The sequence below is a fragment of the Terrapene carolina genome, unplaced genomic scaffold (assembly GCF_002925995.2).
Source record: "Terrapene carolina triunguis isolate 2854851 unplaced genomic scaffold, T_m_triunguis-2.0 Scaffold132, whole genome shotgun sequence".
In the NCBI taxonomy this organism is placed as follows: Eukaryota; Metazoa; Chordata; order Testudines; family Emydidae; genus Terrapene; species Terrapene triunguis.
Window position 1 is genome coordinate 12,230,065 of NW_020664483.1, and position 27,369 is coordinate 12,257,433.

General features: G+C 42.5%; 1 protein-coding gene across 1 annotated transcript in view; it reads left to right on the plus strand.

The window, feature by feature from the left end:
• Nucleotides 1-27,369, plus strand: part of MACROD2 (mono-ADP ribosylhydrolase 2) — a 1,327,587-nt gene that overhangs the window by 1,274,932 nt on the left and 25,286 nt on the right. The gene's annotated exons all lie outside the window — the stretch shown is intronic.

Sequence of the window (27,369 nt, forward strand, 5' to 3'; positions counted from 1 at the left end):
TATTGACACTTTTCTTCATTGCAAACCCAGGTTACACTCCTCTTTGCTTATATTCAGCTTAACAGCATCTTCTCTCTCTCTCTTTTTTTAATGCAAATCCAAGTTGATACTAATCACACACCTCTTTATTACAAGTAATGTTAATGGTATCTGTGTTGTGTTTTATTACTGACAGTGATAATGTAATCAATATAATACTTACTTCAAATCCAGATAAGTGGTACTCCTCTCCTTCAACTGCAAATCCAGGTTTTATAATATGGACTCATTCTAATTGCAAATACCAGAGCTATTATGTTAGTTTCTTCCTAATAGAAATTATTTACATTTTATTTTACGCCTCATCAAAAGCAACTTTTGCACAAAGTGTACTTTCATATTTGTACATTTCCTTCTCTTTAATACTTTACTGTCCCCTACAGTGAGTGACTGTCATTTAGCTCTCAGTGGATAGATTAGATTTCACCATCTGTTCTACCTGGTATTAAAATATGCAGCATTAAGGAAGGTAATGTCAGAAAAGAGGTGTTCTTGGCACTTTTCCTGTCCCTTATTTAAAAGGTTCTGGGATCAACTAAGTTAAAGAGTCTTTCTGAACATTTCAGAGCATTGTGGTTTAGGTGTATTAATGATACTTACATATCCAAAGTTCATTGACGTTCATGGAAAGACACCCATTGACTTCAGTGGGTTTTGGATTGGGCCCATGACAGGAGGAAGTACTGTGTTGATTCTACACATGGGATAAACTGCATTTGGATAAACCTATACATGTTTCTTATAGTTTGTTTTGAAATGCACCCTCCTTTAAAATACCTCAGGCTGGGGAAATAAATCAATGCTTTTTAAAAATCCAGACAAGGGAAGGAAAATAAGGCTTTCCCCTTGTTTTATTTCATTCTAATGGGTATAAAAATGTGTAGATAATCTTCACAACACATGTTGTAAGCTGCTTTCAGGTTTGATGTGCACAGATGCTGCAACATTAGGTTTCAAAGTTAGTCAGCTTGTAAGATGGATCTTGAAAGGAAAGCGGGGTGGGGAATTGAACAGCAGTTGATGCAGATAAAATAGTACAATGAGTATGTCCCAGAGAGACATCTAATGGCAAGAGTTCACCTGGCATAAATAAGAGATTTTATGTATAACAGTGTCTCATCTAAGCAAAGAGCTGCCTCATAAACTAATTCAGTTCAATGTTTTCCAGCAGCACCTGCAGTACATTGGAAGTAGAACAAAATCACATATTTTAGACAAGCAACACTGAAAAAGAAGATAATACTGGAGTGTTATTCCAATGAAATAAAATCCAGTCATACTACTTTGGTTTGATATAAAAATTGTGCTTTTGATCTGTGGTAAAACTACATGTGTATTCCAATTTAAAGAAGTGCAGAATGCCATCCTTGTCTGCTCAACGTCAGTTCTGTTTTAGGACTAGGCTGAGATATTAGGCTCAACTCAGAGGGATGATATGTACCGTGTCACCCTAAGAGGAGTGATTGGATTAATGGGAGTTGTCTGTGACCATTCCACATTCATCAGTGGAGGTATGGGACCCGCTAGATGGATAATATGGGTCAGATTCCCCTTGCCAATGCAAACCCTGGATGAAGTGTTTCTGCATATTCAACCTCTCCTCCACTGATAGCCACCACAACCTGAAACATGATGGCCACTAGTGAGAGGACATGTCTACACTTACCGTGTATCGATGCTGCAACGATCGAGGTCGATTTAGCGGGTCTAGTGAAGACCCACTAAATCGACTGCAGATTGCTCTCCCGTCGACTCCAGCACTCCACCAGAACGAGAAGCATAAGGTAAGTCGACGGGAGAGCGTCTCCCATCAATCCAGCGCAGTGTAGACACCGCAATAAGTCGACCTAAGCTACATCAACTCCAGATGCATAACTTAGGTCGACTTACCCCCGTAGAGTAGACAAGGCCAGAGAGAGGGCATGTCCAGGACGGCTGGGTGAAGCAGCATTGAATCAGTGCATGCCTTCAGCAATCTCTGCTGACAAGTCTGTTATGGAACCCTTGGCAGAAACTAATGTTGCCATCCTGTGCCAGAATGCTAAGGGGCGGGCAGGTTGAAATGCCATTTGCCTTTCCCTGGGATGAGCCAGCAGCTTGCACTTCCTTGTGCCCATAGGGGTGAACCTAGGCTTATGCGGTGATGCATCCAAACACACACATTTTTTCTTTGGGTACATTTCTGATACTATGTAAAAATGAGATCTTTCATTTCCATCCCATATATTAAGATAGATTTTATTGGTTGAGGTTGAATATTTTGCATGTTAAACCTGGCGCATTTATATTTTGTAGTGCAAGCTTGGTTTCTCTCAATGTATTTTACAATGAAAAACACTTGGTGTGTGTTCTACAAAAATATTTTTTTCTGAAACACTGATAAAAATCAAGTTTAATATTATAGAGGTATCTTTTTTCATACTTTAAGTTAATATATTACTTGGGAACAAGGGGGGGGGAAGAGAGACAAAGCAAGATACATTCTAGAGTAATTTTTTCAGGTATTAGAATCCATTCAATTCTAGTCTACAAAACAATAATGAAAACCTGCATTTCTCATAAGATTAGGGAACAATCTCAAATCTTTTTATGATCGCTGACCAACTAGGACATATGGGAAATGCCATACAAATGCTTTTAATCTTCAATTTGGCAATTCTTATATATACGCTTGGAAATGTTGCCATCCTTTTGTAATGGATGGACGTGCAGGCTTTAGTGGCATTTTGAATCAGCACAGTTTTTTTACAAGGCTAATAATTTATAACAAATGAAAATGAAAGTCTCATTACTTGGATGTATATATAACTGTCCCCCACTCTGAGCCTACTCTCCCCACGTACATACTCAGTCTCTCCTTATATAAAGTGGATCGATGATTTCTCTCATCTGTCACCCTTAGAGCCCAGTATTATGTGAACAGAAGTATCCATTACTTGACTATTGTGCCCCTTTTCTGTATGTTGATTTGAATATTGTCTATTTTCTTATTGCCACCATGATGTTACCCTACAATTATTGGAGTTTTGGATAGCTCAAAAACATGTTTGTAATCTCCTCTTTTGTCAGAGCAGTTCTGTCGGAGATTACTGTCTCTTTCTTCTAGTCTGGAAACCAGTGCCATTTTCCCAACATCACCTCCTCAATTTGAGGTGAATATCCTCAGTAGAGATCCTGCTACTGCGACACCTGGGATGCTGCCCCACTCAGAAAAGTGAGAAAGTAAATTCAGAGTAAAATAACTGTGCTTTCCACACTCTTGTGTGCACAACGCACAGCTGCTAATTTAATGGAATAACTCTTATAAATGAAGGATCCAATTCGGGTAGCTGCTCACTGCCTACGCTATATAGTACAAATGTTTACTTTCCTGTATGGGGTCTGCAAAAGAGCAGAAGTAGAACTTCACTGAATAGTCAGACACAACCCACCACTGAAGGGCACTTTTTAAAGTGCTGTAATGAATCTACGTAGAGGCTAAGACATATTACAGTGTCCTACCTATAATTTTGATCCAGAGCTGCCAATATATCTACCAGTGGGTAGGCAAGTAACTGCTTGTCCATCATTTGATCCATTCTTCATTTGAACAGCTGAATTCCAGGTCTTTCACCCATAAATTCTTTAGAAATGAATAGGTGCCTTTGCAGTATAAACTTTGAGAAAGTTATATGTCCTTGAAATCTGGTGAGGAAAATGTCTCAATTTTTCTAATATATACTTGCTTCAAGGATTTTCACATACGTTTGAAGATATTGACAGAAGTCATAAATTCTTTGCAATGTCATTGTTTGCAATGATAAAGAAACAAAATAAATCTCAGAAAGATTTGAAACAAGACTGACATCTTTATTATGGAGCCACAGTAGTTGTAACTAGCTTTTTTTTTTATAAACCCAATTTCTCCTCACCTCCAACACCTTCTCCAAAGAGCTGAAATGGACAAGACGTGTGGAGAGGCGAGATTTTAAAAACTAGAAGTTCCTTGTTTTTTGGAAAAATCTAATCTATTTTGTAATTTCATGTATCTAAAATATCTTAAATTAGAAACTCCACATGTTTATTGAGTTGTCCTAGTGTAACGTTGACAGACCCCGGTCGTCGGCGGACAGGATCAAACCTGGGACTTTTGAAGCTTAATATATGAGTCTACTGCATGAGCTAAAAGCCACGTCTCTCTTAGCTAAGGCTGTAGCAGACTCATCAATCTCTAGCTAGGTGCCACTAGAGGGCGACAGAGTGCCATATCAAGCAGCCCTGGGTTACACTAGGAACAAAGGGATTGCTGTACTGAATCAGACCATTGGTTTGTCTAATCTTTGACAGCGGCCCATGCCAGCTACTTCAGATGAAGTGCAAGACGCCCTCAAATGAAATGCTGTAGCCTTTCTATGGGAGAAGTTTGTTCCTAAGCCCTATCCGTTATGTCCTGATGCATGAGGGTTTAAAGACCTCATATGCTTTTAATCCTTTGTAATCCAAGATGATGTGGGTCTGACAATCTTCTACTGATACAAAGCAGAAGTGGATAATACCCCCAGGAGCAAGGAGGAAGCAGCTAAAGAAGTGTGGCTCAGGGTAAAGTGTTCCCAGGGCAGCACAGCTACACACTGACTCTTAAGGAGGACTGGGTGTATAAACACAATCTAGCCCTAAATTTGAAATGCAGCACAGAATTCTGCCACTATCCGGAAAACACACACAAAAAATTATCCCCAGCTTTGAACATTTTGCATGCGGGGAGAAATTCTGTGAAGTCAAAAACAGGTGAATTGAGGGTTCAGTCTTGTACTGCATATTTTGCAATGGTCTGATTCTAAGCCATATGGAGAAGTGGATTATCAGAAGAGCAGAAATGCTGGAAGTAGCTGGGAGTGTGTTGAAAACAAAGGCCTCAGTAGAAATCCATGCAGCGTGTACCCCCTGAGACTACTTACAAGTTTACAACATGAATCATTTTCTGTGCTGTTATTTTTCTAGACAACTTTTAAAAAAAGTTTAAAGTGAATTTTGTGTTCGTGATATGAGCCAATTAAAGAACTTTCAAAGTGGAATTTCAGTATCCAATGAATAGGTCCACTATGGTCAATGGCAGTGCAATCTTTACCTTCAGTGAATATCTCTCATCTCTTTTGGAGGAACCACAGCTAGGGTAAAAATTTAGTGTTGTTTCATTTTCCCCATTATTGACATTGCTGACAAAGACCGTACAGTAACTTTATTTTTATGAGATTAGGAGAAATGTTTCCCATAGGTTTGGCATTCTAGTAGGTTTGTATAGAATCCTTGAATGGCTGAGGTGATGTATTCATGAGTTGCTTTATAAAGTCTGTTAATTCTGCAGCTTACAGGGCTCTATTCTGGACTCTGTAGCAGCTACATATTCTATGGCGTTGCTGAAGAACCTAAACACAGATAGTGGTATGTGAGGCTTTACAAAGACCGTAGCTGCTCTGTATCACTAAAAAATATAGTAGTATCAATATATGAATCAATGACAGTGAAGTACTGTGTCATCACAGTGGAACAGACTACTACAAGATTCCAAAATCATAGCTAATCTACAGGAATCATCAGCTATGTTGTACATTAACAGCATGGTCTGGTTATTACTCTGTCTATGGCCTGGTTTGGACACCAGTTACAACCCTCTAGGAGAAAATAATGTGATATTCTTCTCAATAACTGAAAGAATTTCTGTTTCTTTTCATTATTCTCCCTATATCAGATACCCTTAGGCTAGAATGAGTATATGTAAAGAACAGGTGGTGCAAGCTCTGTTTTAAATTTTAATTATTTTTCATTTCTTTCACTGGGAGGATTCCATCTTTCAATGTGCTTTTCTAATAAAAATAGAAACCATTAGGGAATCTTGCAGCTTAAACAGTTTGCCACAGTCATTTTATGACATCTGCTTTGATAGTAAGGAACAAAAAAGAAAGAAGACAAGCAAATATTTTTACAATGATGGCGGTTTAAAGTTTATGGTTTAAAGTGTTTGTTTGTTTTCTTCATTTTATCGCCAGCAAGCAGAACAGAAATGCTATAAAAATGAATTAGCCATTTTTTTCTCCACTTAAAAGATATTGTTTATTCTGAAAATTTTTGAAATGTGGCTTTTGCTTTGTTTAATTAACAATTTTTTTGTACTGAATAGAAACACATTCAACATTAAATCTAATAAAATAACTGTTCAGGAATCTTCCAAAGAAAAGAAAACCTCTGAGAAACTGAATGAGAAATTGGATATTTTTCAAGATATTTACCACAGTAATAGTGCCAATAAACATATAAAACTCTATGAAAACCCACTGAAAAGCAGATGATATGAAGTCATTTTAACTTTTCATATGTTTATGATATTATTTTATGATGTTAGATGTTTTGTACTTGTGGCATACATGGTTTAAACAGCTTTAAGACAGTGATAATGCCCTTTTAACATAAAATAATTGGGTAGATCATGGAATCCATATTTCACATTGTGTTGAAGATTACCAGTCTTTGAGTTTAGCGTAAATCTCCAGAGAATCAACAGTAGCTCATGCAACTGAAACACATACTTGTTTCAAAACATATCGAATGGCATGCAAGTACATAGTGAAAATAATACAGGAAAGATTTATAAATGTATCTTGGAAAAAAATTCCCCCTAGAAATAGGGACTACATGGTTAATAACACATCTGGAAATTAGCTTGAACACCTGAAAAATATGGCACTACTTTTTTACACAAACAACAAACTTATTACATTACATAGGAGTCTATTCTTTCCACTGAATTGTGAGTTTAACTCCTATTCATGATAACAGGAACTTCATGTGCATATTAAAATAGATCCAAAAGGCCACATTAATTCCTGGTGTAATTTCATTGTGATATATCAAGGAAGTCACATCGGGGAAGAATTTGGTCCAGCATGTGTATATTTTTGTGTGTCTTAACATTCAACAAGTGACAGTTCATGTTATTTTTAGTGAATCACGTTGATAGAATTAGTCCAGGATAGGGAATGGATTTACATGTTTGGGTCCAACTCAATTGTCTCTATAATTGGCGTTAACAGGAATCTATAACTGCTTCTTCACTGTCTTACATCTTGTGTAATCATTTAAACCTGTGCAAAGTGAGAGTAAAGTACTACCAAATTAGAATTCTATATGCCATGCAAGTGGTGGTAGCATTTTACATGTACCTTGCACAAGTACATGACCACACAAGGTGCAAGACCCTACACAGCTAATGAATATTCACTAAATAAATTCTGTAGGATGCTTTCATAAGTACATCTTTAGAAAACCCAGAGACTGGGGAATAGATGGAGGAAAGCAAGCAGTGGAGGGGGAAGACTGGATAGGTCTCTTTTGTCTCAAGTGTAGAACAAGAAAGTGTTCCGTAAGAGTAATGCAGTTGTGGGATGAGCTGTCTAAAAATATCCTCTCAGTCATCCCTTCCTTTTTTTGACCCTGCTCTCTCCTCTCCCACTAGGGTTATCTGTGATTCTGTCCCCTCCCCCACCTCTGCAATTCTTTCTGTCCCAGGCTCCTCTCTTTAAAGACCAAGGGACAGATTCGCCCATAGTTTATGCCTGCTTCTGCACAGCCCCAAGTTGTGGTGTCACAAAGCAGGCACAACCTCCCTTTCACAGAGATCGATGGGGACAGGGCCAGCACCATCCAAAGAATGAGCAGTTCTAGCTGAGGAGATGTGTCCAGGGCAAGTAAGCTGGGCAATGCACTGATTTAGCACATTTCTGCTGCCGTCTCTGGAAGCAGGGCTCCTGTGGCAACCCGATAGAAACTAAAATGGTCTCTAACCAGTAGAAACCCCAAGCAAGGGAAGCAGTGAAAATATCATGTCCTCACTCAGCTCTTCCATGGTAGTGTCCTTTCTTTGAACCCACTTCTTTCTGTTTTTCTGCCTGTTACTCACACTTTTCCAATAGTTGACTTTGTGTCCCCTCACCTTTTCTTTATACAGTTGAGCATTCAGTCATACAGACCTCACCATCTGGAACAGCTTCCCTGCCCTTGGTTGACTCTCATCAAATTTCACCTCAAGATGAGTGTGAGGTCACCATCAGTATGCTTGTGCCCTAGTCCTAGGGAAGAAACCTAAGATAACTCTGTTTCCAGTTATTGGAGTAATCTGCCAGCAAGGGCAGGGGACCAGGGTTTGAAGTCTCATTCTTCCTCTACACACACACATACACACCTCATTCTCCCTATACACACACACAGGCTGCAACTGCATGAAGCTGTGGGATCCACTCCCTCTCCCAGGGGGTCAGTGGAGTCATCAGAAGTGTTCCACATCTCTCTCTGCAAGTACCTTTTTAAACCTTTCCCTCTATTAAAACTATCAGAACCAACTTGCTGAGCCTTTCTGATGAAACTTGGCCATTCCCCACCCCTTTCTTCCTGTCCTGCCATACTCACAGATGCTACAGAGCCTGCACATTGTGTTGCAACCAGCATAGTTTGCACATTCTTTAGATAGACTACAATCAGCTGCCAAATGTTCTGTGAATCTTTTTTGTATGAAAGGCACTAGACAAATATGAATTGCATTGTGTGGTTTTTTTCTCCTCCCTTACTTTATACTGAGCAGGATGCTCACCACTGTAATTGTTCCATAGCTAACACTTTCTAAACAGAACTCAATGTTCAAACATTTCACAACCTTTTGAGTATTCTTCTCATGTGCTTAGAAGCCATCCATCATTTTCAGCCCTAAATGCTTTGACTTCCAGTGCCTTTCTTAGTGCACAAAGGTAAACCACAAAACCACCTAAATTATTATTTCAATGGAGTGGGGTCTTTATCCTGAAATGCTGGGCACTGATGTCTTTGCGCCAGTTCTTTTCTTTTGAGGGTATGAAAATTTTCCTGTTGTGTTCAATCATCGGTGTGAAATGTATGGTTTCTCTAATAATCATATGTCACAGAAATGATGTTCCTGCTCAAGGTACAGGGCTTGCTAGCTGACATGAACAGACCAAATACATCTTTATGGCATTTAGCGGAGCCCCTCAAAAAACACTCAATATCTATTTTACTGGTCAGCTCTTAAGACATGTTTATATGTCCAGTGTTTTTTTCACTGGAGTAAAAAAATGAACACTTGCACCTTTCTCAAATGGATTAAAAAAATAAGTTAAACAAGTTAAAATGTTTTGGATTCTGAGGGGAAAGGAGAATAGGCCTTTCCTCAATACCACCTGACCTGGATCACAAAAGTATGAGGTCCCAGATCAGTGTGGCAGGGCCATGGTCTGAGTGGCTGGAAAGAGTTCACAGGAAGCCCAGCTTACGTCAAAAACCTCTGGGTTTCCAGTTTATTTACAGGCCTCTTATTCAATCAAAATAACACAAACCAGCAACGTCTCTGCCCACATTTTCTTGGTGCAATTTGGTAGTCTGTGAACACCAATCCAAAACCAAACAAGAGAGCATAACCAGGACAGAGTTTCTATCTCCAGAGCTTCTTGGCCTGGATTCTGGTCAGCACATTCTTTCCTCTTCTCTTTCGATTGTTTTAAGCACAGCTGTGTTGAGCTGCACCTGACTTCATCAGCTAAGGGAGTCCACCCTAGCTAGAACTTCAAAAACCCTGCTGGGAATTAACCCAAATTAAACCCATTGTCTGGCCACTGTCTGGCTTGTGGGGCCTATATAGGGTGAGGTACAGCCTGCAGAAATCCCACCAGAGAGCTCAGGGATTCTTCTACACCAGCGGTCCTCGGACTTATTTAATCGGGCCCCCCTTCTTTGTGTCTGGAGTCATTTATGCCTCCCTCCTCCCACAAGCACATATACTGCCACCCAGCTCTGAAGGCAGAATGGACAGCGGCAGCTGCTGGCCGGGCGCCCAGCTCTGAAGGCAGCAGCACAGAAGTAAGGTGGCAATGTGAAAAGTGATATTTGTCATCGCTTTTCACAACAGATTTAGCACCCCATTGCTACCCTTACTTCTGCACTACTGCTGCTGCCGCCCCAGGGCTGACAGCTGGAGCTTCGCTGCCTCCTGGTGAGGGAATGGGGGGGAGGGGAAAGAGAGCCTAAGCCAGGGCTGCCTCCCCATGAGGGATTGGGGAGGGGAGAAGGAGAACCCAAGCCCAGGTGGCGGGGGTCTGGCTGTCAGCCTCGGTGCATTGGGGCTCCAGCTGTCCCTTTTATCCCCGCTCTTCAGAAAACATAAAAAAAGCAGATAGCTTGCGACTCCCTTGACATATTCCCAGGCCCCCCTTGGGAGGCCTGCCCCATAGTTGGAGAACCACTGTTCTACTCTAAAACAGTGGTAAGTGTGTATAGTGAACAACTTCCCCTTAGAGTCCAGATGTGCTAAACTGGTACCCTCGGTGGTTTTTGTTTATCCTGCCTCTTGGTCTTCCAAGGTCATACCCCTCTCCATGCTTGAGGTCATACCTCTCCATGCTTGTTAAAACTATCTGACCTTCTTGGATCTGCAGCATTGGGCTGGACATAGTCCAAGAAACGTCTTTTAAACATTATTTCTAGTATTGCCTGCTTTGGGTTGGTCCTAAAATTCTGAGAGAACAGACTTTCTAGCTGTATTTCTGCTTCAGGTGCCAGCTGGAAGTGCATAAGCATGAGAAAATAGTGATAAGAAATAGATATACACAACACCTGTCTAAAGGATCCCACATTGTTTTACAAACTGATTTATACAGGGATCACATTATTGACCTTTGAAATGCTGCCCCCCACTGGCATCAAACACCACAATTATTTAACAACAATGCTACATGAATGTGCAACAGTTTAAGACAGGAAGTGCAGAGTGCCGCTCCCAAACAGAACTGCAAGGGTAATTTGGAGGAATTGAATGCAAATTGAAATTTGATCACAATCTTGGGGTTAACACCGTTGCTTTTTTCAAAAATTCCCATGGCATTTTTAATGACCACAAGTAGTCAGGACCTTGTTTTTATCTCATCCTAAAGACAGCACCTTCCAATAATGGAGTGTCATTACCACTTCTGGCAGCTCCTAATTAATACTTAAGAGTCTCCTATTCAAGCACTGACCTTGCCTAATCTTTTAGCTTGTGAAATGTGACTGGATCACAGCAGAATATGATTTAACTACATCAAACAGAAATAATGGGGAAAAGATGATCTGCACATATTCACATTTCTAAAAAAGAGTTACTGTCATTCTGGTTTTTGGCAAGGGTTCGGTCACTGCTTATTACATCAGAAGCACCTTGCTTATCCCTAGCATGCAGCCATAGTCAACCTAACTCTCACACCGATAATTTGTGAGAAGAGAGAACATTGTTGTGTTCTTCATTTACATCACAATTGTGATTTTCACAGTTCATGGCGGACAATGCCACTTAAGATAGTTCAGATTTGACTTATAGTACTGCATGTTAAGAAAATGTCCCCCTAAACTACACATTTCTCTAGTGAATTGTAAAAGACTGGAAAACTCAGAGGAGCCTTAACCAGGTCTGAAGTGGCTGTAGCACATGAACTGTTTACCGTATTGAATAAACACCAGGGCATTCATTTAAAACCTAAATGCAGGCTGTTCACCTGTATGTAAACCACACACTTCCTGAGTGTGGTGTTCTGTTCCCTCTAGTGGCAGAGATTACTTAGCAATTAATGAATCTGCTTTACAGCCTTAGCTAAGAAGCAGTTGGCTTTTAGCTCATGCAGTAGAGGCTCATGCACTGAAGTCCCAGGTTCAATCCCTCCCACCGAAGACCGTGCTCTGTCCGTGTTACAAGTGGGGCTCATCTGAGATTTCAACTGGGAAGTCTCTGAAGCTCAGGACATGCTTCCTCAGCTAGGGGAAGTATGTAAGCCACACACCTCCTGGGAGTGATGCTCTGTCCCATCTAGTGGCACCGAGATCACTTAGAGAGAGGTTAAGGAGTTTGCTCCACAGCCTTAGCTAAGGGGCACATGGCTTTTGGCTCCAGAGGACCCAGGTTCGATCCCACCCACAAATGACCAGGGTCTGTTGGTGTTACATGTACTGCCAAGTACAGTACAACAGATGCTCCTCTCTGGCTGGCTGTGTGGTATTCATTTAAACAGAGCTCCATCTGCAGGGCCTTTGAGAAGCACAAAATAAAAGGGGAGAGAGATGAGGCCGTTCAACAATCTAATTTCAATTAAGGGGCCTTCCCTTCCTCATACATTACCTATGGTTTTTAATTAACAGACATTTCTTGGGGAAAGCTGACCCAATTCACTTTTTTTCAAATTGTTTTTTTGCTAAGAGCTGTTGTTTTTGCTGAGCCTCCTAAGCTTGTTTGCTGGCTTTCACAGGCATTCCAAGCCGTAATGGTCTCATTGACCCAGTAATTAAAGGAATCCTGTACCTTTTCACTCCGGCTAGCTGCCCCCTTTATTCTTCCTTATTGTTCTCTTTGCAACACCACTAGCAGATGGCCAGAGATTTTTCACCCTTTCAAAAGCTTCATGTTTTTCCCATCTCATCAAGCATGTCTCAGCCGTGCTTAATTAGCTTAAGGCTTTTCAGCCCCCAGGGGAGATCAGTTAAAGACCTGAGCAATTTCAATAAAGAGTTTGAAAAGCAAATCCTGAAAGGTTAGGCATATCTGCAAGAAAGCACAATATTATTTGGTGGCAGAGACCATTTGCTCGCTCACTCTCTTCTCCCCGCCTTCTCTTTTTAATTTTCAGAATAGTCATGAAACCTCCTGGGTTTCTGTCTGGATTTGTGTGTATTTGATAGGTGGCAGTATTTAACTGAGGACTCTGACCCTCAGGCTAGGTCAGAGTTCAGATGCTTTTAACTGATTTCAATCATGAGCTGCTGTGTAGGTACCCTTGAGTAACAGAAAACTGCAAACACAATTAGCTAGCCAGCTCTATAAGAATCTGTTGGGTATTTATTATTATTATTGAGTTGTTTGAAACTAGCCTGTGAGCTTTATTTACAGATCAGAGCAGTTGAGATGAAAGCTAGATTAATTAACAGAAAAACAAATTTGCATCCTGCTTGGTATTTGACATGGAACAGCATTTGTTTTTGCATCGTCACATATGTACTTTTATTATTAATCTTAAGCCATTATCCATATATCTAATTATCTAATTGGGCAAGGGCTTTTTAAGAAATCTTTTTTCTCATACCTCACACTAGGAAGCTGCTTAAATGTGTGAAGCACAGATTTTCTGTGGGATGTCAGATACACCACAGATGCCTTGTGGACATTTGCCATATAATTGAATTATATACTTTGTGCTTTGCATGTGCAGGCAAGTGAGAGGACCCAAGCGTCAGGTGTTGTGTATCAGTACAATTAAGTACCTACTAATTTAGCCACTCTAGAGATAAATATTTGGGTATAATTAAATTACTAGATGTAAATACAAAAAAATCATCTTTTAGATTATAGGAAAATGTGGGATTTTCTCAGTGAAATCTATTATTTGACCTAAATTGCTGCATTTTTTCCAGCAAGATTTGTGTTTCAGAGTTAGGGTTGCCAGCTTTCTAATTGCTAAAAACTGGACACTCCAGCTCTGCCTCTCTCCCCTCCCCCCGCCTCTTCTCCCTAGGTTCTGCCCACTCCCCCTCGGAGCTGGTGTGATTGAGCAAGATGGTGCTGATTCATGAGACTTAGAACAGCATAGGAGGGTTAAAAAAAGTGTTGTTCTTTGCCTTTTGGAATTTTTTTTCTCATATTTGATTCCTTTCTACAACAAAATTCTCCACAGAAAAATCATGTAGAAAAAAAATCCGAGGAGCGTTCATTAAATGTCTCACCTGTTCTGTAGGTAGGCTTTCCCCACATACCATCTCAGGGACTTCTTTTATTTTTAAAAGAGAAAACTGATGGCACACTCAAATGAAGCAAACCTATTGAGCAGTTTCAGTGTGGTGTTATACAAATACATATTGACATTTACCCAACGTGCATCTATTTGCAATTGTGTCCTAATACTTAGGGCTTGTCTATATTAGAAAAGTAACTAAATTAATTTGAAGTCTGTGTAGTTAAATAGGTGATATCCTCTAATGTAGATGCACTTGGACCCATTTAGCATGTACTAGTAAATTACTAAATTAAACTAAACTGATTTAAGTGAGGGTTTAACAGGTTTACGCGCCTCTACATTAAGTGAGAAGTACCGCCACCACCATTAAGATCCAAAAACAAAGTTTAAAAATCTTCCTATAACTTGGTTAAAAGCCCATCCCACCTCTTTTCTATGTGTTATTAGATACCAAACGGTACAGGAATGTGTTTTTTTCCCTTGGGGTGAGGGCAAATGAGAAGCTCCACAAACTTAGGAAAGGAGTGTTTCAGATCTACAAACAAGGATGCCTTGCTAAAACATAATAGCTCAAGATAATGCCAAACAAACCTGGCAGCATCTGTAATTCTGCAATAAAATGCAGCAACCCTTTTGCCAGGCTGCTGCTAGCTACTCCCCCCATTTTCCATAGTCCTAATCATCTTGTTTCTGTTTTAGAATCTCCAAATTTGGTACAAATGTTATGGCTTCTGGCGTATTATGCACAGTAGGATTTGTTTTGTCGAAATTAAATCTTTTTCGGTGTCTAATTCGTTCTTTGAAAAGCTGGCAAGTGACTTTTGGCTCTTTAAGAAAATATTGTACTTTAAATCAAATTTATTTTAAAAACTGTCACTAGAATAAGCATCTCAGAATAGTGTTTGACTAGAAATGTATTAATCCACTCTTGATAACTCACAGAAAAGTAGCCTTGCCTTACTTCCCAAAGTTGTGGGGGGCAGTAACTGGCACCGAGGGGTGTTGGGATTGTAGGGGTACTAACTGGCATTGAGGAGTCTTGCAACTACACCTCTATCCCGATATAACACAAATTCGGATATAACGTGGTAAGATTTTTTGGCGCCCGAGGACAGCGTTATATCGGGGTAGAGGTGTATGTGCCATCCCTCATTCAGAGTTTGTGACAATGCTGCAGTTTAGCCTACAATAACATATTCTACTGTACTTTGCTAATAAGCTGAAATAATACATTTCTCAGGTGAAAGAAGATGGATTTTTCCCCCTATGCTACTAAGATGAATAAAGCCAGCATCGCGGGTGAAACAAAGCTGTTTTAGTGTATCTTGAGGTGATTTTTCTTTCCATATAAGATTAAATTAGCTAAACAACAAGACACCACTCCCTTTCAGGGGACAATTGCACTTTGACAGCAGTTACTCTAAATAATTTTGCATGATATTGTGTTGGCATAAAGCAGGTTCTGTGGTTGCTATCAGCTAGCATAAGAAGGGCATGCAGCTGTATATGGCTCATCCGTAAGGCTGTGATTTAGTCACGGAGGTCAGGGAAGTCACGGATTCCGTGACTTCCAAAGACCTCCGTGACTTCAGCCAGCACCGGCTGGGAGCTTGCAGGTTCCTCTGTCACCTGCGCAGGCAGGGAGCTGTGGGGTACCCCCCACCCCAGGCAGTGGGAACCCCCAGCAGCTCCCAGCCACCATGGGCAACAGGATGGACCCCCACCACTCCCCACTGCCCCCAACCTCCGCAGCTCTCAGCCACTGCCAGCAGCAGGGGGACCACTGCCGCCCCCAACCCCCTCAGCTCCCGCCGGCAGCAGAGGGACCCGCCACTCCCTCAACCCCCACAGCTCCCAGCTGCTGCCAGTGGCAGCGGAGACCCCCGCCACTCCCCACTGCCCCCAACCCCTGCAGCTCCCAGTCACTGCTGGCAGCAGGGGGACCCCCGCCGCCCCTGACCTCTGCAGCTCCTCACCACCCTTGACCTCAGCAGCTCCCAGCCACCAGCGGCAGGGGGAACCCTGCAGCATGGAGCCACTAGTGGAGGGGGACCCTGGAGCTCCAAGCCCCCACAGGTGGTGGGGGCCCTTGGAGCTCCCAGCCCACGGCAGCTGCCCAGGCTCCTCATTTAGTCATGGATATTTTTAGTAAAAGTCAGGGACAGGTCAGGGGCTTCCGTGAATTTTTCATTATTGCCCGTGACCTGTCCATGACTTTTACTAAAAATATCTGTGACAAAATCTTAGCCTTACTCATACATCCTCAGACGAAGAGCTGAGGCAGTTAGATCTTAGGAGGGAAACAGTGGGTGTGAGAGTAGTTGTACATAATTGGCTCCAGTATCCTAGTTACACTTACTGGCTAAGCATAGACTAGGAGCATAAGACTGCAAAACTGGGGAGGGTAAAGCAGACACTGAGGCCAGAGTTATAATAACCCAAAAGATCCTGCAGTTGCTTCACATAGTTCTGCAAAGGGCAGAAGTTTTCTGGGTTGGTTTGGTGTGTTTTTATCATTGTAAGTTGTTGGCTATTTTGTGGGGGAAGGGGCGCTAGATGAGGTAGGTCTATAGACGACGGAGAGGTGATATGAGGTGAGAAGAGGAAGAGGTGAAGTTCATGGGATAAAAGGAAAGGAAAATGTACGGAGGCCACGCGGGAAAGAATGAGGACAGAGGTGATGAAGGAGGACATGGGGACATGCTGGACTGGGTAGGACCACTGAGGGTGCAGGGAGGGATGATATCAGGAGACCTCCCAGCCTGTAAAAACTTTCTGCTGCCGCTCCAGCTGATGAATGGTGGAGTTATGGGAAGATGGGGGCCTATTGTAGGCCACCTGGGGCAGACTGCTGAATGTGGGGACTTTCCAACCAGGAGCACAGGCAGCAGGTGTTCCTTTTGTGGCTAAGTGTTTCAACAGAATATGAAGGTGTGGGCCTAGCTTTCTCCTGGTTTGCTATGCTACTCCTGCTTGTATGTGGTGAATATCTGAGCTCGTTTACATAATAGAACTGACTGGAGGCAGGGCCGGCTCCAGCATTTCTGCCGCCCCAAGCAAAAAAAAGAAAGCCGCGATCGGCGGCGGCAGTTCAGCAGCAGGTCCTTCGCTCCTAGAGGGAGTGAGGGACCTGCCGCCCCCGTATTGCCGCAGGTGCCGCCCCTCTCCCTTGGCCGCCCCAAGCACCTGCTTGTTAAGCTGGTGCCTGGAGCCGGCCCTGACTGGAGGATGACAATCCCATTTCATGGCAACGTTCAGTATTTCAAATTCTGCTTTTGTTCCACACTGGAATGAAAATAAAACCTGCTTAACGTGTTCATGAACTGCAGGTGTGAGACACTCTATAGCTTGATGGATAGAGTATTGTCCTGGTGTGTAGAGGATCCAGTCCTGGCTCTACCTGATTCAAAGGAGAAGGGTTGGTTTTTTTTAACCCAGGTTACTCTGAATCAGGCATAACAGGTACTTGAACCTGTCTCTCCCACTGCTCTACCCTAGTCACCTAACTATAGTCTCCTTCTCTCTTTGCACCCTAAGCCCAAAACTCTTTCCAACAAAAGTTTAGTGGAACCCAATACATCTCACAAAACATTTCAGCTTCAACAAAACAGCATATTTATATTTAAGAGGTTTATCATTGCAGGACATTATGTAAGCGTTGCTACTGGTCACACGGGCTGAATCTATTTGCCCATTTTCCAGCTTATGAAAGGCATGTTTGGAGGGAAAAAAAATTCATTTGGCGTGATATTCTAATCATTTTTGCATTGCACTCTGAAGAGGTGGCCTTTGCTGGCAAACTAGACAATCTCATCAAAAAGCTAGTGCACGTGATCAAAACAGCAGCTCTGGAAGGGCAGCACTTTAATGAGGAATGGCACAAAATGTTGTTACACAGACTCACTCTGGGGAATGTAGTACTGTGTCACCAGAGTCACCCAGGGCTGGAGAAGACTCATTAGTTCAGAATTAGTCAACTTTCAGTTAAGCAGAAGTAAAATGAGTCTGACCCTTGAGGTTTGTTATAACAAACACATCACCATGGAGGAGATCTGTTATTTTTCTCCAAACCACTTCAGCTGGCTTTAATTTTGGTCTATTTTTATTTTCACCATTATCCTTTCCACTGTATAGAAATTGTTACAATCCTAAATAGTTTCCACACCTCTACCCCGATATAACGTGACCTGATATAACACGAATGCGGATATAACGCGGTAAAGCAGCGCTCTGGGGGGGTGGGGCTGCGCACTCCAGCGGATCAAAGCAAGTTCGATATAATGCGGTTTCACCTATAACACAGTAAGATTTTTTGGCTCCCGAGAACAGCGTTATATCGGGTTAGAGGTGTATATTGAATACTTGAAGGAACATGAACACTTTGCTGGTAAGTGATATGTAAAAGGCTCAACAGCATTTTTCCAGCATCTCATATTATTATTATTGTTATTATTTATTATTTCATTTTTAATTATTTGTATTAGTGCCTGGGAGCCCCATTGTGCTAGGCGCTGTACAAACACAACAAAAGACAGTCCCGGCTCCAAAGAGCTTACAGTCCAAGCTTAATAGTATTGCACATTTATCAAACCATTTGGGGCTTCCTCTCCATGGCCTTCCAGTACGTCTGCCCCTTTCCTGCAAACCTAGACTATCTGACCAGTGAATTCTCTTGTGACCCGTAGTCTTTACATAGTACAGCACTTAGACATTGCAGACATGCATTACAGAAATGCCTTAGGGTATGCCTGTACTACCTGCCGGATCGGTGGGCAGCGATCGATCCAGCGGGGATCGATTTATCACGTCTAGTCTAGACACGATAAATCGACCCCCGAGCGCTCTCCCGTCGACTCCTGTACTCCACCACCGTGAGAGGCGCAGGCAGAGTCGACGGGGGAATGGCAGCAGTCGACTCACTTCAGTGAAGACACCGCAGTGAGTAGGTCTAAGTACGTTGACTTCAGCTATGCTATTCACATACCTGAAGTTGTGTAACTTAGATCGATTCCCCCCCACCCCCAGTGTAGACCAGATGCCATCCACAGGCTGTTTCTAGAGCGGCTCAGCTCCCTTCCCACCCTATGAAAAATTGTTTTTCTTTTAAATGTTTGGGATTTGGGTACAAAAAAACACTAAAAGTTTTTAATTCAAAATTGTGAAAATAAAAATTTTTCACTGAAACCTTTTTAGTTGTTTTGGGGAGGTGGGGGAAGGGACTATGAAATCCTGAGAAACTCTCTTGAAAACAGACATTTCCTGAAAAAAAATTCTATGTAGCCATAAAAGCTCTCTTCTTTTTGAAAAAGCTTTAAGGGAAAACGTCTGAGCAGCTCTAGCTGTTCCTTTCTAGTCATTCCCCCTCTTACCAAGATGTTTCCCCTATCTTTGAAGAGGATGCTGCAGGTGCCAGTAGTAGCAGTGGCAGCATCTATGCAAAGGGCTGGCTGTCGAGGAGTACTAATTTTGTGTGCTCTGGGCCTGTGCATTGCCTCCATTTGTGGGAGAATCTGTTGCAGGGGTGTTGAGAGTGAGGCAGCCAGGAACTTTGAGAGAGCCACTGGGAGCTGCAGCCATGCTGTGCGTTTGAAGGATGAGGCAGCTTCCAAAGTGTTGAACTCTGGGAAAGGCGAGGCGCTGGTTTGAGAGACCTACCAAGCTTGGCTCGGGTTGTATTTTTTCTGAATTTTCCCGCTATTGCAAACCCATAAATCTGACACACATTCTAATTTAGAAACCGATGTGGACTTTGGTCCTGGAAAATCACCCTTTCTGCATCACTCTCGCTTACATATCTGTGCACAGAGATTATCATTAAAGAATCAGCGTTAGCCAACATTACCATGTAGTGCTAGCTGTAATTACCACAGGATGAGGAGGAGCAAGGATGCTCTGTGGTTAAGTAACTAGATGAGGGCTCAGGAGATCTCAGTTCAGTTCCCATCAATCCCAAGTGATCAGCTCCTAGCAGTTCTCATTAACAGCAATGGGTTCTCAGCATTTAACGAATCCGGTCCACCTCATTGAGGTGCCTAAATGGGAGCAGAGCACTTTGAAAATAATATTTCCCCTTATTTAGGTGCTTTAATAGGAATCGCAAGCTAAATAAGAAAGCAACACTTTGTCTCTTTGCTATTTAAATTGTAAGCTCTTCAGGCAGGGGACTGCCTCTTACTCTGTATATGTACAGCGCCTACCTGTAGGTTGTGCCATAATATAAATAATAATAATAATACTTAAAATAGATTATCTGTGCTAACAGCTAGTGAATGTTGACTTTTTAACAGCTTTCACTGTATACATGCAATGTACATAGTTATTGGAGGGAAGTTCATTGTTGAGTTTCTTTATGTTCTTTGTAGTTTTTATTTTAAAGCTGTGTAGGGCAGAAAAATGGAAACTGTAAACAGCATCACAAATTGCATAGAGTTTTAAACCTATAAAAGAACTCAAGAGATAATAATAATAAAAAACAAAACCAAAAACTAATAAACTTTGATTGTAAGACTGAAACTAAAATCCGCTATTGGCAGAGCTGTACATATAGTAAGCATGGTTTGAGACCAGTGCCTTAATTCTAGGTGAAATCACTCCTAATCCTTTATGGCGGAATCCTTCAGTTTTATCTGTGACCCTGGGAAAATGTCTGCTACGGCTGAAGTCACTTGCACCAAGAGATTAGCAATCTTTGCAGTCTTTGGAAAGCTGTTATAGTTCCCATGGAAGTAAAAGATGCTAAAGGATTTGGGGAGACTCTGTGGAAAATGACAATCCTCACACTGACTTGCAAGTTCTTTCTGACCTTGACGAGGAGAATTAATGTACGACTAGATCCGTTAGAGGCTAATTCTGAACTAGGCTCCATGTGCCATTGGTGGCTCCTTAGTAGTTGAGGTGAACTGCTAGTATAGGTAATCTGAAAAAGACATTGCTACCAGTTGGGTGGAGTCACTTTTTCAGGCTGGTCTTTTTAAACCTTATGTAGTGGAAATATATGTTAAAGGAAAACTTCAGGCATTCTGCTTGTCTGCAAGGACACAAGATAAGAAGCCCTTTTTATACATAAATCATGAAATCTGGTCCAAACTCTGCAGTCCTTCTTTAGCAAGGAGTGTAGCCTGAGGAAGTGTAACTTGCTTTTAAGTGCACGCCTCATCCTCTAGTGGGATAGAAGCCTGCTATCGCCGCTAGTTAATAGAGATACTCTTCTAGCTCATTTGGTAGAGGTCAGGAATTTGGTGCTGAAGGTCCTCGGTTGAAGCCCTGCTGACAATCCACAGATGTGTGGGAGGCACTATAGAAGTGCCAAACACTACTGCATTTGGCCTCATAGTTCACTGCTTAAAAATTACAGGTGGCATTTCTAAGCATCTCACAAACCCAGCAGCCCTATGCCATCTGACTCTGGTCAGGACTGGGACCTCACATGGTGCAGAATCTTGTCAACCTATTAATAATTCAGGCCAGCAGGAGATTTCAGGAAACATTGCAGATTTTATTCAACAAAAATTACAGTCATCGTGCTGAGCCCAAGACTCTGACAGCTTACGCGATGGGAACTCTGGTTTTATTGGTCAACCGTTCTTTAACATCTCACGTGGGGCTCTGTAAACTATATTTGGTTCAGAGAAGGCAAAAGCCAATGTTTGCACAGAGATTTTTTAATTTATTTGCTTTGGTCAGAGTAACATGTTCCTTGAGTTCACTGACCACCACTTACAGTTTTAGGCTCTGTTTCAGTAGAACAGCAGTGTAATTTGAAAAGGACTGTCACTCGAGCCATGATTTTCATATCCACATTTAAGTTCCTGTATAAGTGACCAACTGTTTTAAAGTGCTAAGCAACCAACAGCTCTCTTTGAAGCCAGACTTTTTGAAGTCAGTGGGAACTGCTGGGTGCTCAGCCCTTTTGAAAATCAGGGGCACCAAAAAATGAATTTAGAATCCTAACTTTAGGCACCTATTTTTGAAAAGCTTGACCTCGGTCTGCTGGCTTCTGGAAAAGTCTGCGTGATAAAGTAGTCTTTCATGGGAAGAAGGAACATGCTCTCCGATGGAGAAAGGAAGAATCTTCCTCTATTTTTATTCTATTTTAAGAGTTACATAAAGCCAGAACCTGCAGGTTTCATTTTTCTTGCCGACAGTTTGAGGCTGTTTTTTCTAAGGTTTGTATTCTTGGCTTCCAATTTCTTTGTGGTGCCCCTGAAATGTTACGAGCATTGAGGAATCTGTAATAATACAGGCTGAAGGCAAGAGAGTTCAGCAGAAGTTCCACTTTAGTTTAACAGCATGAAGCTTGGCTGCTATTCACGGAAGCTCATTTTGTCGAACAGCGATGACCAGGCCTAGTCAGGCAAATCTTGGCTTTGCAACAGCAATTTCTATTTTAAATGTTACTTTCGATGGGGTCTGTGCTAAATTTTCATCATTATCCGAATTCTAAAATGAGCCCTCCTCTCCCTTGTTCTGTGATGTCATCGGACAGCCCATCAGCCACAGAAAGTTCTTTATCAGCAAAGAACCTCTGTGGACATCTGGAACAAACACCTGCAGCAGTTTGGTGTGGCTGGGAACAAAGCTACCGAACCCCACAGAAATCTTCCTACCTAAAGGGCCAAAAACCAACATTTGCATCCCCCCCATAAGACCAACAGCAATTCTAGTGAGTGGGGATAAGCTCTCCAGAGGCACTGGTAGATCAGCCTCATGGGGGCAGGTTTCTGAGCTGGTGAAACTGGCCTGTGGAACTTCCTGGGGCTGCTCCCCTAGCTCTACCATGCTGGGTTTTTGCTTCTCCGTAGCACATCAGACTTGCCTGTGGTCTTTTGAGGAGAGGTGTGCACAGTAGATTGTACCTGATCTTCCCCAAGCAAGCAGGCCTTTTAGGGTGCCAGGGGAGACTTGTCTCTTGCCTTCAAGGTTACTTGCAAAAAATCCCTCCTGTTTTGATTCCTCTCCTGTCCTCCTGCTGAATCTCTTTCTGTAGATGCAAAGAGATGTCTCCCCATTGCTGATACAACAATTGCAGGAAGGCAAAGCAGCAGTGAGATAGGCTTTGGTTTAGAGCAGGGGTTCTCAAACTTCATTGCACCACGACCCCTTTCTGACAACAAAAACTACTACACAACCCCAGGATGGGGGACTGAAGCCTGAACCCACCCGAGCTCTGCCGCCCAAGGGCTTCAGGCCAGGCAAAGGGTCTATAACCTGAGCCCTACTGCCCAAAGCTAAAGATCTAAGGCTTGGGCCCTGGGCGGTGGGGCTTGGGCCCCAGGTGGTGGGGCTCGGGCTTTGGCCCTGTGCCCCAGCAAGTCTAAGCCAGCCCTGGCGACCCCATTAAAATGGGGTCTCGACCCACTTTTGGGTCCCGATCCACAGTTTGAGAACCACTGGTTTAGAGCCTAGAAGAAGGCAAGAAACTAAAGTGGTGGAGGGGAGTCCCAAAGAAGGTAATATTTAATATAAAAGAAAAAACTTAAAACTTTAGACCAAGATAGATCAATAGTTGAGCCTGGCCATCATTCTTTTGCAAACTATGGTCAGTGGGGAAAAAAACCTCCAGCAATATGAAATAAAGGATGATTATCATTACATGAACTTCTCGCCTGTAGTATGAATAATTAGAATTTCCCGTCTATGGTGTAACTTTCCCTGGATACAAATACTGATACTCATTAGAGCCCAGAAATTACAAACCAAAGGAGAAAGTTTGAAAAAGTCTTCAGGACTGCAGTCATGTCTTTATGTAACTCTTACTGAGAGCTGATATAAAAGGAAGGAAAATCAAAGAATAACAGTGGCACAGCACATTTATTTCAAACCCTGACATGCATATTAGTTTAACTTCCCATTGTGAGGCAGAAAGAACATTTACATTTTTAGAAAACATTGCTGAGTAGCTCTTTTCAAGACAAAAAGCAGGCATGTGACTTTTTCATATGGAGTCTTACTTTTTCCTGTCTTGCCATATTGGATTTCCAGCAGCTTCACCAAGGGCAAAATTCTCATCTCTTTTCTGGTCAGCACTGTGAATCTTGAATTTTGCCCTAAAATCTTCTTCTTCGAGTATGGCAAATAAATGTCACCAGTTTGCCTACCTTATGAATCTGATCTCCAGCCTTGCCCGGAAATACCAACCAAAGCCATTCCGTTATGTGATGATTTAATTCAGAATTCATAAACTCTTCGGCACTGATTCTGCAAACACTTGCGCAAGTGTGTAACTTTACTCATGTGAGTGGTTTCCACTAAAGTTCTCTTTTCTGTTATGCCTTACAATAATATGAATACACACTTTATGCTTCCATTAAAGAGGGGGATGTACATACTTTGTAATTAAATTACTTGTAGGCACTGCGCTGAGTAAAGGACGGTATATAAAGTGGACCATTCAAGGAATAAGTCCAGGATGCTATGATTTAAAGACACCCTTGAGGGGCAGAATTTCTCCCCACCCCCACTCTGGGTCAGTGAAAGGATGTAGTAATTTGTTGCTGGTATAGGCCAGCAGAAAATTATAGCGCCATCTGCATTGGCTTAGCTGTGCTGGTCAGGTTGAAACCAACACTCCATAATTACTAACCTCTTCCAGCCCATTCCTCGCCCACCTACTCCAAAATGGGGCAGGATAGAGGTTATAGAGGGATTCTTCTACCCTTTCCCTCCCTGAGCATACACTGAGTCCGAGTCACAATCTACCCATCTTGTGTGCAACTTGCAAGTGTTGTGTATGCAAATTAGGCATAGACTGTTGGTTCATCTATCAGGCTGAATTTAGTATAAAGTATCTTCTCTGAATGTACAATAATCCTCTGGTTGAAAAGAAAACGCTGTAGAAGTAAACATTTAGCCTAATAGGTTTCTTCTGAATGTGAATTTTTCTGACTGGGTAATAAATCCCTGAAAATGAGGGTTGAACTGGAAAGTGCTGACTGACTCTTAAGTTTAGTGGCGGTTGGTATTACACACAGCTTATGAGTTGGCCTGGAGCCCTTAATTAGAGCAGAACACACAGTGTCAGGTGTTTATAGCTATTCTTGAACTTCGATATTGATTTTTGGGAGAGATCTTAATCAGTTTGGTTGGCTCAGAAGTTTGTTTCTTAAATCATTAAGCTACAGCTGCAGCTGTTACGTATAGAATGCTCTAACGACAGGTGTGCGTGCTTCCCATCTTCCTCTAAGGCTAACTAGTATTTGTTCAGTCCCTGCTCTGTTGAAGGAAGCCTCCGGAGCAGAAATCAGCAGGCAAAATATCATGTTTGTGAAAGCAGCACAAATGTCCAGAAGCCAAAATTCAGAGACTGTTTTTTTCTGTACAGCTCATTTAAAGTTTCATCAAAGGAGAAGGAACATTTTTCTTCATATGCTCCATCTTTCATCATTGAGAAATTCTACGCACTTCATGATAGAAAAGAAAATGAACCCCGACATTTTATTTATAAAGCATTCCAGTACTGCCCTTGAACACGTATATTTTTAAAAACTATCCCATATGCTATGTGGACTTTTCTCTACTTTTAAAAATATTATATTCTGAGTAGCTCCAGTCCTGCAGTCAGATGTGCAAAGGTAGACATTTACTCTTGAAAGGATCCAATTGCAGAATAAGGATCATAACAGCACAATTCCTGTGAGCCGATTTTGAACAGATCCGTGTTTACCAGCTGCTGTGCATAAACTAATAAAGCTAAAGAAGAATTTAAAGAGATGGGGTTGATTAAGATGGAGGAAAGTCCTCTTCTAAAAAGGTGCAGACTGTTCACTGATCTTTTTTTATACCAAAACATTACTGAACATATGGAATTCTTGCCTTTCTGTAGGTCAGTCACTGCTCCTTTTAAAGCAAGAGAATGTCACACCCTGCCCACACTGGCTGTGTAAATGCAACACAGTTACAGACTTAAAACAGAGTGCTTTATACTGTATCTGACTAGTCATTGGGATGGAAACAGCCTTGCTATATATACACATTCACAGAAACCCTGTTAACTGGTAATATCAAGTTTAAATACAAAGACATTTCAACCTGGTGTTTCCTGCATTCTAGTTCTGATTATTCAGGTTCTTATTAAGGTTTCTCTATTTGACTTTTACATGCTGTCTTCTATAGCCTTGTATAAAAAAAAATGTAAAACTACAGTGTACTTGAAAGGTCACATATATTTATAGCTCTTTATGTTCTACCTTGAGCTTCTTCTGCTTCCTGGATTACATTATTTTATTCTCTTTGAATTTGCAAAGTTTAGTCTTGGTATTTCTGTAATGTTGATAAACAATAATCATGTTTCTCATCATAGCACATACATTTTTAATTTCTGTTACTATCCTTCCCCCTAAACTATATATCTTCCCTATTTATCTTCCTCCTTTTGCTGCTTTTTCTGTTATTTTAAGCTCATTGTACCCAGCAATTGTTCCCTTAACAAGGAATCCAGCTGAATGTTTTCCAATATTATTTGACTCAGCCATAATCTCTCACTGAAAGCAGTGACCCTAGAAATGTACTGTTGCAGTCATAATGCCAAGCAGCCCTGCCTCTTCTGTCCAATAATTCAGGCACAGTCCACCTTTTGCATTATAACTTAGGCTACGATTTAGTCATGGGTATTTTTAGTAAAAGTCATGGGCAGGTCCCGGGTAATAAACAAAAATTCATGGCCCGTGACCTGTCCATGACTTGTACTATAAATACCCATGACTAAATCTTACCTAGGAGGGCCGCTGCTTTGGGGGGCTGCTGCTCGGGGATGGGGGTCCTGGGGCCAGGGCACCAGCTGCTTGGGGTCACCAAGGCCAGCGGCACCAGCTGCCGGGGGCCACCGAGCAGCAGCTGCTCCAGCCACCCGCAGGGCTGCCCACCCGCCGCTGCTCCCGCCGCCCCCGGGACAGTCATGAATCCATGACTTCCGCGACCTCTGTAACAGACACGGAGCTCTAATTATAACTGGTACCTGCATGCCTAGCTTCTCCATTGTGCCTTGGTATAAGCAGTGGTGGATGAATCTCAAAATTTTTATCCCATACTGTAGTGAGGCGGTGTGGCTCCCCGCCGCCCCGGAGGGGGAAGAGCCCATCCGGAGGTCGGAGTGGGCAGAGCTAGGGAGCTCTGAGCCCGCCCCTCAGAGGGTCAGGCGGCGACCCGGAAGTATAAAAGCTCGCCCTCACAGCTCAGTCGGGCCCCAGCTGCCGGAGAGACCAGACGTCTCCAGCCTAGCTCGTGACTGGGAAGACCCCGCGGCCCAAGGCGGCCGCCAGGACTGGCCGGGCCTGCCCTGCACCCGCTATCCGGAGGAGCCGCCGGGCCTGCCGATCAATCCCTGCCCTTACGAACCCATGGTCCTGGATCCCCCAGAGGCCGACACCAGGACCCAGGTAGGCCTCGAGGGGGAGTGTGGAAGGAGCCCGGGGGCAGCCGACCCCAGTCTGGCTGCAGCACTGCCAGAGCCCATGTCAGTGTGTTGCGGCCAGGATCCCCACTAACCGCAGCGGGTCTTCTGCCGCTGCTAGGGCCCCGGGCTGGGACGCAGTGGAGTGGGAGGGCC